This window comes from Syngnathoides biaculeatus, chromosome 3 (assembly GCF_019802595.1).
Source record: "Syngnathoides biaculeatus isolate LvHL_M chromosome 3, ASM1980259v1, whole genome shotgun sequence".
NCBI classification, from domain to species: Eukaryota; Metazoa; Chordata; class Actinopteri; order Syngnathiformes; family Syngnathidae; genus Syngnathoides; species Syngnathoides biaculeatus.
This window is the reverse complement of record NC_084642.1, coordinates 9,487,928-9,504,386: the sequence shown is the minus strand read 5'-3', so window position 1 is coordinate 9,504,386 and position 16,459 is coordinate 9,487,928. Positions and strand designations below refer to the sequence as shown.

The window sequence follows — 16,459 nt, the reverse complement described above, 5'->3', positions numbered from 1 at the left end:
CTTGTCTTTGAAATCCAGGTTTATAAACCACTGTGAGAACAGTTTCCTGCAGATAAAAGTGTTGCATTGCTTTGGATTAAAGACAAGCACATCTTTTGAGCTATATCTTATGCGGCGAATCTCGGCTTGTGACGTCCATTATGAGGGAGAGAAATGCCGACATAAAGGAAGTTGGGCACCTCACAGCAGAACAGATTATGTACTATATACTGTAGGATGTATCCATGTATATCCTTCATTTTGTTGTTCTATAGTTTGAGATCTCATAAAAGCAAAAACATGAGTCTTGCAGTCACTATTGTACTAAATGTTTCTTTTTACTTTTTTTTTTCCTGGAGAAAGAAGGTAATTACTCTTTGTTTTGCTGGGTTTATTGTATTTCCACAGGACAGAACATTGTGGAGGTATTGGAAAAAAAATTGCACTAAAACAGCTGGCAACGTGGGGAACTTTGCTTTGAGAATGGCTGCTGGGCAATTAGTTAATATTGAATTGTGAAATCACTGAAATGTGATCGCACCACTTTAAAGAGAGTTAAAGTGGCCTCATGCCAACTTAAGCCCTATTGTAACGAGCAGCTTGGGCAGAGTTGTGTCTACGTAATCAAATGAAGAGAGTTCAAAACAACGATTTGACTCATGCACGCACAAGCAAACAAACAAGCAACACGCACGCACAATCACGTTCAAAGTGGACCGTTTGTCAGGATAATGGCTATACTTGTGCCTACATTATAGCGAAACCCAGCAGAGTTGCACTCCTCGGAAATAGCAAGTCTGCCACATCACCGTCTGCAGTATGGCTGACGTGCTGAGCTGAAATTGTTTTGCTTTGCCAACAAATGCTGTATTTTGTATTATGTAAAAAAAAAAAAAAAAAAGACTGGTTATTATTTTAAAGCTGAAAGGTTAGTTTTCGACTATTTTCAGGACTTTTATGTACAAGACATTGTCTGATAACTTCTCTTTTCTTTCTTGTACTGTACCTTGTTCCTGCCAAAACTGTTTTAAAAAAACAAACAAACATGATTGATCTCACACTCACGAAACCAAAACTTAATGCCGCAACAAAATACATCACATTTTCTGGGATGATGAGATCATGTACTTGACAGAACACATCTGAATATTCATCTGAATGCTTAATGTGTTCAGACTTGATTTATAAAAGTGAACACTTAACAATGAAGGAATCACAATTCCTCAATCAAGAGAGAGTGGGTCGCTCCAGGAATAAGAATAATTTGTTTAGGTCACAAAGTGGAAAAAATGCAAGCAGCATATACGGTGAAGAAAATAAGTATTTGAACACCCTGCTCTATTGCAAATACTCCCACTTGGAAATTATGGAGGGGTCTGAAATTTTCATCCTAGGTGCATGTCCACTGTGAGGGAGATAATCTAATAAATAAAAAAAAATACAGAAATCACAATGTATGATTTTTTTAACAATTTGTCTGATATAGCTACAAATAAGTATTTGAACACCTGTCTATCAGCTTGAATTCTGACCCTCAAAGACCTGTTAGTCCGCCTTTAAAAGTTCACCTCCACTCCATGTATTATCCTGAATCAGATGCACCAGAAATCACAATGTATGATTTTTGAATCTTCCTGATTGTATGGGGTGGACAGGTGTCTTTATGCAGCTAACAATCTCACACAGGTGCATTATCTCTCTCACAGCACCTACAATGAAAATTAAAGACCCCTCCATGATTTCTAAGTGGGAGAAATTGCAATATAGCAGGATGTTCAAATACTTATTGTCTTCACTGTATGAATGATAATCGTACAGGGAATTTAAATAGAATTTCGACATTCTTAAATATCATATTTATCTCAATCTCTCGAAAGAAAAACATCCCAGTCATTTCTTTAAAAACCGAATTGTAATCGGCAGCATTTTATGGATGACTGTTGTGAGCAATTGTAGCTAATCTAGGACACAACTGTCAGTTGCGAACTGTCAAACATCACAAGTGGAGTTGATGTTTGCCATTGATTGGATTCCCGACATTTCCCCATCACGAAAAATATGTCAAAAGCAATCGTTTCATTGCCTTGGTGGAAGTGTTGGGCACTTAAGCATGACAAAAAGCCAGATGGTGAAAGTACTCGACCGTAAAGAACGCAAATGTTCTCGACGTGGCCAGTTTGCTGTAAATAACCATTCTTGAAAATATGACATTTTGCATAAGACAAATGTGTGTTTCCCTGTGCTTGGAACTCAACTCTACATTGGTGTAGCACAGGGGGCAGCAAACTTTTTCAAACCGAGAGCGTCCGGTACTTCTTGGACACCGATTAATGTGAAGGGCTACCTGTTTGAAACAGTTTGATACACTTCTGAAATAAATATGTGCAAATTTAATTTCATATTCCATCCATGAATCCATTTTCTTCACCGCTTATCCTCACGAGTGTCGCGGGGAGTGCTGGAGCCTATCCCAGCTGTCAACGGGCAGGAGGCGGGGTACACCCTGAACTGGTTGCCAGCCAATCGCAGGGCACATAGAGACAAACAGCCGCACTCACAATCACACCTAGGGGCAATTTAGAGTGTGCAGTTAATGTTCTATGTTTTTGGAATGTGGGAGGAAACCGGAGTGCCCGGAGGAAACCCACGCGGACACGGGGAGAACATGCAAACTCCACACAGGCGGTGCCGGGATTGAACCCGGGACCTCAGAACTATGAAGCCAATGCTTTACCAGCTGATCCACCATGCTGCCCTCATTTCACAACATGTCATTATTATAGGTCATAATTAATAATGAAACGTATTGATTTATGCGACGACACTGATCACTTTAATGAATTCTCACAATAATTAGATAAGAGATAAATGTCAATTTGCAACACTATTTCCATAAACTTCTGCCAGTATTTCAAATGATCTGCGACGCTCGTGAGGATAAGCGGGAAAGAGAATGGATGGATGGATATTTCAAATGATCACTTCATCAACATTCCTAAAAAAAAAAAAAAATCACATTTTCCCATCACTCGTGAGCTATTTTTAGAACAGGCTACTCATAGCAAACAGATGCAATCCCGTCAATGCGGTTTCCCAGTATATGTCACCCTTAATATTGCGGACTTCAAAGCAATTTTATGTGGTTCTTTTGAATACACCAGGTTTAGTTTGGCAGCAAACGTCAACTATGAGTGATATTAAACAGCCTGAAGATTATCTGGCAAACTGCAGCTTACTGTGAAGGGAGTTTCCCACCGCTGTGGCGGCACTTGCAGCTCAAATTTTGGCTTGCAATCAAGGCAATAAATAAATAACTAAAACACCAGCTTGTATCGTATCGTACCTCACCCTCTATTATTTCCCAAGGACCTACTTTAAAATAATGTGATCACATACTTCTGTTCTAATCAATGACATATTCAGGGTATAACAATACAAATACTATAAATACTACAACACAGCACCATGTGGTCAACTCCTCGATATTTATTATCCCTCGGCTTACCGGACTGCATCATGTCGACATACAGTACACACTGCATGATCTGATTTACCACTGCAAGGGTACATGAGTCAACGAGAGGAACTCATAAATGCATCAAGGTTGGATTACAGGCTGAAAGCAATTCATTCATCTTGAGATAAGGACTGTGCTTCCGATTGCAATCATTTTCCCTGCCTTTAGTTTATGTCGCATTGAATGTCTGACAGCAGGTTAGGTTTGATTACGCCCGCCGCGTTATCGTAAAAAAAGAAGCAGAGGAGCTCTACTCTGATGGAGTGTCGGTGAAAAAGCCACTGAGAGGGAGAGTGAGGAGAGATGGAGCGACAGAACACATCAGACAACGTCAGGGTGCAGGAAACTCAATAAAAAAAGTGTCCAGAAAGAGACCGATTGCTCTTTGTGTTGCCCACCACACACCACACTGGATCTGGTTTGTCTCCTTGATGCCATTGGGTGCCCACACTGATAGTAAAGCCACACTCAACTAACCGGCGAGAATGAAAAAGGATGAAGGTGCTACTTTGCCTCATTTCCAGGACGACGATCGTTCAGTGTAACCCAACTATGAATTCAACTAAAAGCATGTAACATAGTTAACAAAGGTCAACAGTGAGAGGCATTCTTCTACCTGGTCTGCCAAGCTTCTGCATGGGTGATAAACCATGGCTGGTCATACATTGGCTGATTAGATTTGTTATCACAGTGTCATTGTAGGCCATTCCATTTGATAATTCATGGCAATAAATGACAAAAATAAATACACGCGCTAACTTTACCTGGGCTTGTGACTCTGCAGCATTAGTGTATTTTCAATTCTGCATGTAGCACAGAGCAGTGCACTGTCGTATGTACATAATGTGTTGGGTTTGCCACTGGGGCGCCGCAACAACAAACGCGCCCAAAATGAAAATTCAGCCACTGTGATGACAGACAGCAAAAACAATAGGAGAGGTGCTAGCGGAGTGATTTCAGAATGACAACAGCAAGAGATTTTTACAGGGTTGCACAGTAGAATGGAGGGGGTGGTGGTGGAAATTTTCAATCCAGTGTTCCAAGTTCTGGGGAAAAAAGACAAATGAGACACCATGGTGTGGGAAAGAAAGATGTGATGGATGGAGATCTGAACTGCGCTGAATATACTAGGTTTGTTGAAAGTAGTAGAAATGAGTGATATATAGAATTTTTAACAAAACAATTTCTGTTAGAGCGCACCTGGTTTTAAGCCTTTACCAGTAAATTTGTTAAGGAAATACCATTTGGTACATATATAAACCGCACCTGTGTAAAAGCTGTAAGTGCCCACCCACAGTGAAACACGAGATATTTACAAAGAAAGCTGGTAGACAGAAAGAGTTTTCAAAGTTTTAATACCTTAGCTTAGCTTAACATAGCAACAATACGGTAGGACGAACAGGGCTGGTTAAAAAAAAAAAAAAACAACAACAACAACAAATTGATAAAAAAACAAAACAGCTGCGGTAGCTACACAGTACCACAGCACGAACAGGGTTGGTTAAAAAAAACATACCTAAATCACTGAGACGCGGCAGTAATAGAGCAGCAACACGTTAGCATAGCGCTAACCGCGCCAGTTAAGAAACAAAAAAACAACAACATACTGGTAAAAGTCACTTCCTCGGCACATATATTCCACCGGCGTCACTCTTACCTTTTCCGCTCGAGTGCCCCCTTGCGGCCGTTAGAAAAAAATGCACAAATTAGCCGCATCACCGCATAAACTACAGGGTTGAAAGCGTATGAAAAAAGTCGCAGCTTACAGGCCGGAAATTACGGTATCTTAAAATTAAACATAAATCTATAGCCATATGTGCATGGCTTCTATCATTTCTCCCCTTCATTTTAGTCAAAGTCAGGGCTTTAAGTTGTAACGACTTAATGTCCAGATCAGAGTGCAAAGGCGCTAGGTTACTACCTGTTGGGGAGCTGAGAATCTACCAAATGTGGCCATCTTTTCACTGTCCTGCCGTCATCCCTGCCTCATTCCGCGTCTTATACAAACCACCAAGTTATACCTATACACTACCAAGTCTAGTGTGAAGAGGAGGCCTTTGAAGATCAATTTTCCTGCTGCTCTCAGGCTCCTCACTAATAAAATGTATCTCTTTAGTGTGGCCAACAGGTCAGTGCTCCATTGTTGTTTGTTAGCGTGTCTTGTTCAGATCGATGCATTAGATGTGTCCATCGATTGGCTGGCAACCGAACCAGGGTGTACCCCACCTCTTCCCTAAACACAGTCGGGATAAACTCCGACTCCTGAGACCCAGTTGAGGATAAGTGGTATAGAAAATGGATAAATGGACCATAAGCAGGGCTCAATTCGGTTAGTGTGATGGTTCTTTATTGACCAGTGTGTCTCGCTCTGGGCTTAAATTACCATTGACCAACATTACTCGGTAGGTACTCTGATGCCAAAAAGTGCTCCGACACAAAAATAGAATCATACTAGCTGATGGAACACGGCTTTTATAAAAACATGAGGACGTCATGGGCAGAGCGAGTTGGGTGAGTCAGATTCTCCCACAGCTGTCAAGGCGTGGACATTCCCGACCGATGCGTTTAGCCTCTAGGATCAGTATGGCGCGGCCAGACGTGGCACGGCCTGGTATGATTCCTGCACCGCTGGCCTACCGAGCCAGAGAATGTCTGCACTGGAAAGCATGAGTGTGCCTGTCTTTATAGCAAAGTCCGAAGCACTCAAATCCTCTGCACAGCTAACTCACAACAATGTATTTTAGTTTACCACGAAGGGACAGATGGTTGTGCCCTGACAATCTACAACTATTAAATCTTAATTGGCATCTTTTAGGCAGCAAGTTGATCGATTTCTTCAGCTACTCGACAGGAAACAAACCGATGTTGCCAAATGGCGGAGAACAAATGGCAACGAAAGAGGAGACTGTTAATGACTATGGATTGTCTAAACAAAAGATTAACATAATCCCCCTTTCAAATCTCAGTGTGTAACAGGTGTTTACAGTGATTACAAAACAACAACAAAAAATCTTATTTCAACTGTTCCATCGCCACATGCAGGAAAGCACACTGGCAAGCAAATATGGAGTGTAACTTGATCCCGTCTGATCATTTGTCAGACCTGTGATTAAACAGGAATAGAATCTGAGAATAAGAATAAAAAGATCACAGTGCTGCATGTCCAAAAAGATTACGTACAAAAAGACTTGGAAAGCGATTTATATTTGCACAGGCTCATGTTACTACTGCTTGTACGTGGGCGTGCATGACCACACCGTGTGGGTAGATTTGTCTGCAATGGATTAATATGTGTTTTAGTGTCTGTTGACAAGGGTGGGGCTAAGCTCAGTGTATTTGTGTCATCAATATACAGTATATGAATAAAAAAGTATTCAAAACACCTGTCGTCAAAGAGGTCAAGCAGTCGATGCGACATCATCAACCACCGGCCTGGTTTCATAATACTGAATGAGTATTCCAGGCCAAAATAGTAGCCAGCTACAGCTTTAACCCTACAATCTCGAAAACATGAGGAAAAACCTTCGCTTGAATGTGTTTTTTTTAAAATGAGGAATTAAAAAAAAACGTGCCTTTATTTTTTAATGTGCAAACAAAAACACAATAGTATGACGGGAATGACGCTGAAAGGACACTGATAATGTTGCATTCCTACCAGCTCTGACGGACTACAATAATATTTCATTTTATCTGGTCTAATATTACAAAACACATTCCATATTATGTCATCACCTAAGCCGCTTATCCTCACAAGGGTTGCAGGAAAGCTGGAGCCTTTCCCAGCGGTTTTTGGGCGAAAGGCGGACTACACCCTACACTGGTCGCCAGTCAGTTGCAGGGCAGATATCAACACCATCACTGAGTGGGAATCGATCCCACGCTGCCCACACCAAAGGCAGGACTGTGTAAAACTACACTATCAGTGACTCACATTCCATATTATGATACAGTATTTCAACTCAAGCCTTCTGATGAAAATTTTCCACGAAAATATGAAAGTGCGTATAGAGTGTGTGCCGATGAATTTGATCCTGGAAGTCCCTAACAAAACCATCCACACTGAACTTGAAATTAACTTTACACCGAAAACTGTTCACAGATGCCAGAACGAGCTCCTTCTCAATAACATTCATAATCCAAAAAGTTCACATTCACCCAAAATATGAACTAATTCATTAACTTTTGTTCATTGAACTTGTTGAGGCACAACGCTGAATTTAAAAATACAAATTTATGAAGAATCAGTATAGTGTTCTTATACATCCATCGATCCATTTTCTTCACCGCTTATCCTCACAAGGGTTGCGGGGAGTGCTGGAGCCTATCCCAGATCTCAACAGGGCAGGAGGCAGGGTACACACTGAACTGGTTGCCAGCCAATTGCAGGGCACTTAGAGACAAACAGCCGCACTCACAATCACAATCACACCTAGGGGCAATTTAGAGTGTCCAATTAATTTTGCATGTTTTTGGGATGTGGGAGGAAACCGGAACATGCAAACTCCACGCAGGCGGGTCTGGGATTGAACCTGGGACCTCAGAACTGTGAGGCCAACACTTTCCAGCTGATCCACCGTGCCGCTGTTCATATACTTCATAGATTAAATAAAACTATTAGTTAAAAAAAAAAAACACAGTAGTTCTACAGTGGAATTTTCAAGATTTAGTTGAATCACATTTTATGATTCTACATAACATTTGTGGTTGTAGTTAAGACCTTGGGGTAAGTGTTTCTTTAATTACTGTAATTTCAAGCAAAATAGAATGTATCCTTCAGAATATGTGGGCAGCAATATTTTGAATTTTTAAAAATCACTTCACGATTTCACCGTAAATGCAAATTAAGTAAATTTAAAGTGAACTATAATTCCCCCGCAAATCCTTTGTATAAATATATGCCCAAACAAGTTAATCCAAGGAGTTAGCACTTGAAACAGCACCGAGCAATGAAACCAGAATGGTGAGGAGAAAGGACATTTGCATTGCAGGTGTGATCCCCCCCACATTTAAATAGATCAAATACGCATTTGGGATTTAGGATAAGCGGCTCAGATCTTATAAAAGACACAATGCATTACAAGACACCTGAAGGCACTGCACTGTAACTTTAGAGTGCACATATTATTTCAAGATAATCGGAAAAGACAATGGAGTAGGTTTATGTTATGCAGCTAATAAAACGTTGAACCTCACTGAGGAGTAGCGCAGCCAGCTGAGTTGGCAACGACGCCTCAGACTTGAGCATCATTTTTGATGGCAATGATGAGCCCTGCTGATGGAAACACAACGTTCTGTAATTGCTATGCACATTTGATCGTCGGGCCAAGTTGTGACTGCCGAGCAAGCCTTTTGAAAGCTATTTGAAACTGCTGATTTAAAATGCAGCGCATGCTGGTCGAGGACTGATTTTGGAATTTACAAGGCTCAAAAGGTCACAGCTGGCTGTCGACCTGCGTGCAAAGATGTTCCGGTCGTTATTACAGACGCTCAGTGGAAGACCGGGACAAAGTCAGGTGCAAGGGCATTGCTAAATGGCGACTAAATAACAGAAGTGAATCAAGTGCTTCTTGACACCGTCCTGTCAGAAGTGGTCCTTATCAGGAAAAGGAGGAACTTCTCCCGGCTGCATGAATACGACGGTGTGATTTCTTGAATCATGCTGTTTAAAAATAACAGTGCTGCAAAGGATATTTAGCGTCTGGATAAGATCAGACCCAGAATGGAAGCTGTAATTTGGATCATCAAATCTACCTGCTTTATTATGAGCTTCATAACCTGAGTTTCCTTGAGGTCTTTGTATGAGTGGTTATTCAACAGCTGATATTTGGTCATAATGGATTCTTAATAATACTCATTTATGTACTTACATTATTAGACTGACATCAGTTCTGATTCTTGTGAATAAAATGACATTCAAATGTCTGTGAATAGTGGAGCAGTTTTCTTCCTAAAAAGTATACTTAATATTATTGTAAGCCACTGTAACATGCAGTCTAAAGCACTGTGCTTAACTGTATAGGGAGAAAAAAAATGGAAATATAACACAATGAAAAAGTATTGCACATAAACGTTAATTATAAATTGTACACACAGTTAAGCAGCGTCTAAAGATGAAATACAAATGTGTTGAAGTTTAAAAAAAGTTCAGTATAACTGAACTGTACTGTGGTAGTGTGTCACGAACCTCCGGTACGGGGGCAGACTCAAATGCAGGACTTCGAGGCAGATGCATAATGTTTAATGTGGTTTATTTCAGAAACTGGTTCATACACGGTGTAGTAGTCCGACAAGGCAGAGGCACAGGAACGCTAGGCTAGGCGGGATCCAAAAGACATACAGCAAGGTCTGATGACTCTGGGGCAAACTGACAAACTCAACAGGACAGGATTAAGCTAAAGAGCACAGCATCGCTGTGACTAGGGTTACTCTAACTTACGCGTCCAGGCGGAGAGTCCAACAGGCAGTGAATGCAACTCACTAACAAAAGCAACGAACTGGCAAATGCCAGCGACAAAAACTCTAACTTAAATTAAATTAAGACGGGCGTCTAATTTCAGTCCGAATGTGAAACAGCTGTGACCGGTGATAGGTTTCACCGCCCAGAGAAGTGACATAGGCCACACCCCTCTTGGCAATGGCCTTGCTCATATCAGCAGTGAATTTTTCGCATATCAGTTGAAGGAACCCACATACCACTGGTGGTCCTCATTCCACACTTTGAGAATCATCATTGTGCATGGTTTTATTTTTTAAAACACATTTGACATATTGACTGTTAAAGCGTCAGGTAAAGGTCTTGCAACTCTATAAAAATGTCTCTCTCGTGTCTCCAGGGCTGGGATTTTCGGTATATGACACATACTTGCTACATTCGGTCCATAGGGCGCCGCTATTTTCCACTTTATGGACAAAAGTATTGGGGCCAAAACACACACAAGTGGACAAAAAAGACAGTATGGAATTGTGGCCCCCTTTGCAAGCAAAACAGCCTCCACCTGACTATGAAGACAAATATTTTGCATGTGTCTGTTGGAATTTTTGTCCACTCATCCGCAAAAACACTTATGAGGTCAGAGGTCACTGATGTTGAACCTAAGAGGGGGCCTGGATGGCCATCTGTGTTGTAGGTCATCTCCAAGATGCTTGATAGAAGTTGCAAAACTCTCCAGATACTTAACTTTGGTTACCCACTGCTATATTTTGGTTCCATCCAGACCAAGTGTACTGTATCACCAAATCACTTATTTATGTGTTTTTGTGACTATGTCACAGGCTTTGCAATTAGAAGGGCTTTTCCATAGTTTTTCCTGTGAATTAGTCCATGTCCTCGCTTCATCATAATAATACTCGACAGAAGTATAGCTTATTCGGTGCCAAGGAAGGGATGATTAGTGACACTGGATGCGATGTGAAATTTCACTTCATCTGCAGTGGGAGCTGCTCATTATTGTGTTTAGTCGCGTTAGCTAACCACCCATAGCTTGGGAAATTCGGTGACTTTTTAATGTGTGTGTGTTTTTACAATATGTTCATTAATTTCATTTATGGACTTTGCACCGGCCAGCATTTGGAGATTCTTGGTGGCCCAACACAGCGCTGTACCAAACATTAATGCCTGACACTGGATTGTTTTCAATATCCAGAACAAACCAGTGATACGGGCATAATGAGTCAGCAATCAGTGATTTATGTAACTTCGTCTTTTCCTTTTGGCTTGTCCTGTTAGGGGTCGCCACAACGTGTCATCTTTATCCATCAAAGCCTATCTCGTACATCTTCCACTCTAACACCCACTGTCCTCATGTACTCCCTCACAACCTCCATCAACCTTTTCTTTGGTATTCCTCTCGCTCTTTTGCCTGGCAGGTCCCTCCTCAGCACCCTTCTACCAATATATTCACTCACTTGTCTCTGAACATGTCCAAACCATCTAAGTCTGCTCTCTCTAACCTTGTCTCCAAAACATCAAACTTTGGCTATCCCTCTAATAAGCTCATTTCTAAACCTATCCAACCTGCTCACTCCGAGCAAGAACCTCAACATCTTCATTTCTGCCACCTCCAGTTCTGCTTCCCGTCGTTTCTTCAGTGCCACCGTCTCCAATCCGTACATCATGGCCGGCCTCACGGCTGTTTTGTAAACTTTGCCCTTCATCCTAGCAGACATTCTTCTGTCACATAACACACCAGACACCTTTCGCCAGCTGTTCCAACCTGCTTCGACCCGTTTCTTCACTTCCTTACCACACTCACCATTGCTCTGGATTTTTGACCCCAAGTATTTGATGTCGTCCACCCTCGCTATCTCTTCTCCCTGGAGCCTCACTCTTCCCCCTGCACCCCTCTCATTCAGGCACATATATTCTGTTTTACTTCAACTAATCTTCATTCCTCTCCTTTCCAGTGCAAGCCTCCATCTTTCTAATTACGGAAAATCTTGGGTCATGGTTAACTCTCAGGTTCTACCACACCAAAAGGCTTCCATTTGCATTCATGGACCTCGTTTTGCGCATTAAAGAGTCACTGAGAGTCTAATGGTACTCTCATGTGAGTTTGGTGCAGACAGTTTGGGTTCAGTTCCCACTCAGTGATAGTGTCTATATATCTGCCCCGAGACTGGCTGGTGACCGGTTCAAGGCGTAGTGCTCCTTTCGGCAGAAGTCAGCTGGGATAGCCACCAGAGCTCCCGCGGCCCTTGTGAGGATATGGTGCTTGGAAAGTGCATGGATGTATTGCTTTGTCCATTGGAAAAAGGGTTTTCCCTAAATTGTCCTAAATGTCTAGGTATAATTCAAAATTAATATTCAGAAGAAACTAAAGGGTCTATCTTGACATCTGGGCGATTTTCAGTGATTTGATGTCCGTCTTTTTCCATACAGTAAGGCTGAGAAATGGAGGCTTGTTAACATCTGCATGTTTTGATGCACTGCATGTACTTCAGGTGTAGAGGGGGACATTGCAGCTATCTGTCATTCATGGAAAAAAAAGAAAAGAAAGGAAAAGCGAGACTAAAGGTCTCACTGGGAGCAGTAATGGGAAAATTTCCGGTTTAATGATATTTAGTGCTAATTAACAGCATTACACAGCAGGAAGGTGACAAGCGACATCCAAGGCACTTACAGCTAGCCAGCTCCTGCCACCTATTAATCACCAAAAAAAAAGGCGGTATGGCAAAGGTAACGACGCTATCATCGGGCGATGGTTCCTGTCAAAACTGACTTGCAGCACAAAGTTAAAAGGTTACTGGCGACTGCCTTGAGTAATTAATCCGTCCTGCCATTTTAGCTCAGGTCGCTGCTTCATTTTCATTGCCAGTTGTAAAATTATTGGAGAATTAAAGGCTATAAGTTTCAATTTAGCAGTGTGAAGGGCAAAGCAGCATGGTGACACCAGGCTAAAATTAACTTCTTTGCTCTAAACACTATTAAACCAAAAATGACGCGTGCGGGTCTGTGAGTGCTCGCATGTCAACCGTACATCCATCCATCCATTTTCTAAAGCACTTTTCCACATTACGCTTGCAGGTGAGCTCTTTAGCTTTATGGTTCGAGGCGGGTTAATGCTGGACTGGTCATAAACATCGCAGGACTTTGGGTTGAACCGATTAGTCGACAAGCCGATTTTAGTACTCTGCATCAACATTAGAAGCTTGAAGTCTGCTAACTGCTACTCACGTGTTTTGGGGGATCTCTGCTGCTGTTGTCAACCTATAATCCTCTGTGGAGAAGAAAACTGTCTGCAGTGCCAACTGAACCTCTATCTTTGCCGCCAAAAAGTTATGTCCAAATTTGGACGGTTAAAAAAAATATGACGAGAACTTTATTGATATCACACATGCACCAACATCTGGACACTTGGATTGCCTTATAACAGGGTCGTAACAAAAAAATATACATAATAAAATAATATTTGACGAAAATTGATGCAGGTAGCACTGTCACATGCAAAATATGAACCTTTGAATACAATAAAAATCTATTGAATCTTTAGTCTTCAGTAAACCCAACACGCATGGTTTTGTTTGAAATCTGGGAAGAAGCCAGAGTATCAGGAGATAACACAAGCGATCACGGGTAGAACATGGAAACTTCACACAGGAAGCCCAGATTCTAGATTCGTACTTCAAACCTTCAAACTGTGAGACCAACTCTTTACAGCTGCGCAATCGTGCCGCCAACCCATATCCCATCAATTTAAAAAAAAAAAAAAGACCATTTGGCCAATATTTTAGGGATACAGTAGAGAAATGGTAAGGTACCATTCATAAAGATCTTGAGTGTCATTTTAGGTTTGGACAGAACTGACATTTACTCAGTCACCTGGGACAACAGCCTCAGGAGACAAATGTTTAACCTCAGCTAGCATTAGCTTGATCAGTCAACAGGCATTCAGAATTTTGCTGAACTTGACAGAATTACAAAAAAAAAAAAAAAAAAATACAAAAACAAGTCATGAAAATTAATAATTTTCCCTGGACTCGACAACATGCTACAAGGGTAGCATGATATACAGTATGCTGCAGACACAAAATGTGGCCTACAGTAGAAAATGGAAGCTACTGACCAATCGCGACAAGGTTTGTTGATGATGTCATCATATCTGCCTCAGTGGGAAAATGGCTACCAGCATATTTTAACCCGCAATTGAAGGAGCTTGGGCGGCACGGTGGATCAGCAGGAAAGCGTTGGCCTCACAGTTCTGAGGTCCCAGGTTCAATCCTGGACCCGCCGCCTGTGTGGAGTTTCCATGTTCTTCACGTGCCTGCATGAGTTTTCTCCGGGCACTCCGGTTTCCTCCCACACCCCAAAAACATGCAACATTAATTGGACACTCTAAATTGCCCCTAGGTGTGATTTTGAGTGCGGCTGTTTGTCTCTATGTGCCCTGTGGTTGGCTGGGAACCGGTTCAGGGTGTACCCTGACTCCCGTTGTCAGCTGGGATAGGCTCCAGCACGACTAATGACCCTTGTGAGGATAAGCAGCTAAGAAAATGGATTGGATTGGATTGGATGAAGGAGCTGGCAGTCGCACATGCGTTGACATCACACATTCACTTCCTGGCTTACCGGCTGCTTAGTAACTCCTGGGGTAGCGCTCGGTGCTAAATGAACTCGCTCTGCACCAACTAGGAGAACTGCAAAGACGCTCCTCTGAGTCTCTAATCATCCCCTCCAAGGCGGTGAAAAAGCTACACAACTGAGAAGTATCATTATTATTAAAGAAGGACAAGGAATACCTAATCCGGCAACACGGCACACAAGAAGAGAGAGCAGGAAAAGAGGGTCATGTGGTTTAACTACTGAGCTAATATGAAATTTACTTTCCAGTAAAATTATTGTTAATTGTGTTTGTCTGCACTATTTTTCACCATAGAATGATGAATTTTAAGTTTGTGTTTTAACATCTGTGGAAAAAATCTTCCAAAGATAGTTATATAGCTCCATCATTATACCCATGTTTTTCTTTTTTGTTTCAGTCTAATAGAGCTGAGGGATAATACATCCATTATCTTTGCCACTTATCCTCACAAGGGTCACGGGGAGTGCTGGAGCCTATCCCAGCTGTCAACGGGCAGGAGGCGGGGTACACCCTGAGCTGGTTGCCAGCCAATCACAGGGCACATCGAGACAACCAGCAGCACTTACAATCACACCTTGGGGCAATTTAGAGTGTCCAATTGATCTTGCATGTTTTTGGAATGTAGGAGGAAACCGGAGTGCCTGGAGAAAACCCACGCAGGCACGGGGAGAACATGCAAACTCCACACAGGCGGGTCCAGGATTGAACCCAGGACCTCAGAACTGTGAGGCCAACGCTTTCCAGCTGAGCCATCGTGCCACCGAGGGACTATACAATATACTCCAATTATAAAATGTACACTTATGCTGACAATAGCAAATATACTATCACGACAAGGCAGTTAATACCCATGTGACACACTAATCTAAAGGGAGAACGTATACCAGGGTTGCTCAATGCGCCGACAGGCAGTTTCGGTCGATCGCGATGGCGTGCCGAGAAAAAAAAAAAAAAGACATCACCCGTAATTTTTTTTTAACTTTAGCTCACCAATGCATGTGCAAACAATGACACTACAGGAAAACACACTGTCAGTGAGTTCCCCCCTATTTTGAGCTCTCGCTTAAGAAATCTTAACAAACATGAGTATGGATGCTGCAGTAAAGAAGACAAAAACGTATCACTTTCATCCGGAATGGGAGGCGGACAATTTTTTTAATGATGTCATTTTTGAAGTGCATTTGCCTCATCTACCTGTGTAGTGAAATGTGGAACGACATTTTTGAACTGTTTATGGAAAATACGACACCGACATTCCGCAGAAAAGCAAGCTGAGAATGAGAAAAGTGAACAAACTAAAATCCCAACTGGCCGCACGCACACACACACACACACACACACACACACACCACACACACACACACACACACACACACACACACACACATCTCAGATTGTGAGTGTTTTTCACTGCAGTTGGAATCGGCTGATGTGAGTGACACAGCCCAGGTGTGCATTTTTATTCATATGGTGTTTAGTGATCATCATCGTGAACTCACATAGTTACAAAAAATGTCTCAAGTTAACTATGTTGTGTAATATTGGCTCATGCCGTTATGCAAGGCGCACAAACATACATCTACACTTAAAGAATCCTCAATATGCTTTAAAATAAATGTTTTGCATTTTTGTAGCAGTCTTTGTGACTTGGTCATTCTATTTCATCATTGGTCAAAAAACAAACAAACATCAGACCCCCCCTTCGCATCAATTGCTAGAGGCTGGATGCTTGAGAAGTAGATCTTGGGGTAACAAAGTCTGGGCACCCCTGATGTATACCATCATCTGAATTTTAGGCCATATTGCCTACTAGACACTGAAAGTCACTTCTGTAGTTACACACTCTTCTTGCTAACCTCCAATAGACCTTAGTGCTGACTGAGAG

At 41.9% G+C, this 16,459-nt stretch overlaps 1 protein-coding gene across 11 annotated transcripts in view; it reads right to left on the bottom strand.

Annotated features, from left to right (window-relative positions):
* Window positions 1–16,459, bottom strand: part of si:dkey-234i14.2 (RNA-binding Raly-like protein) — a 64,342-nt gene that overhangs the window by 18,405 nt on the left and 29,478 nt on the right. The window lies entirely within an intron of this gene.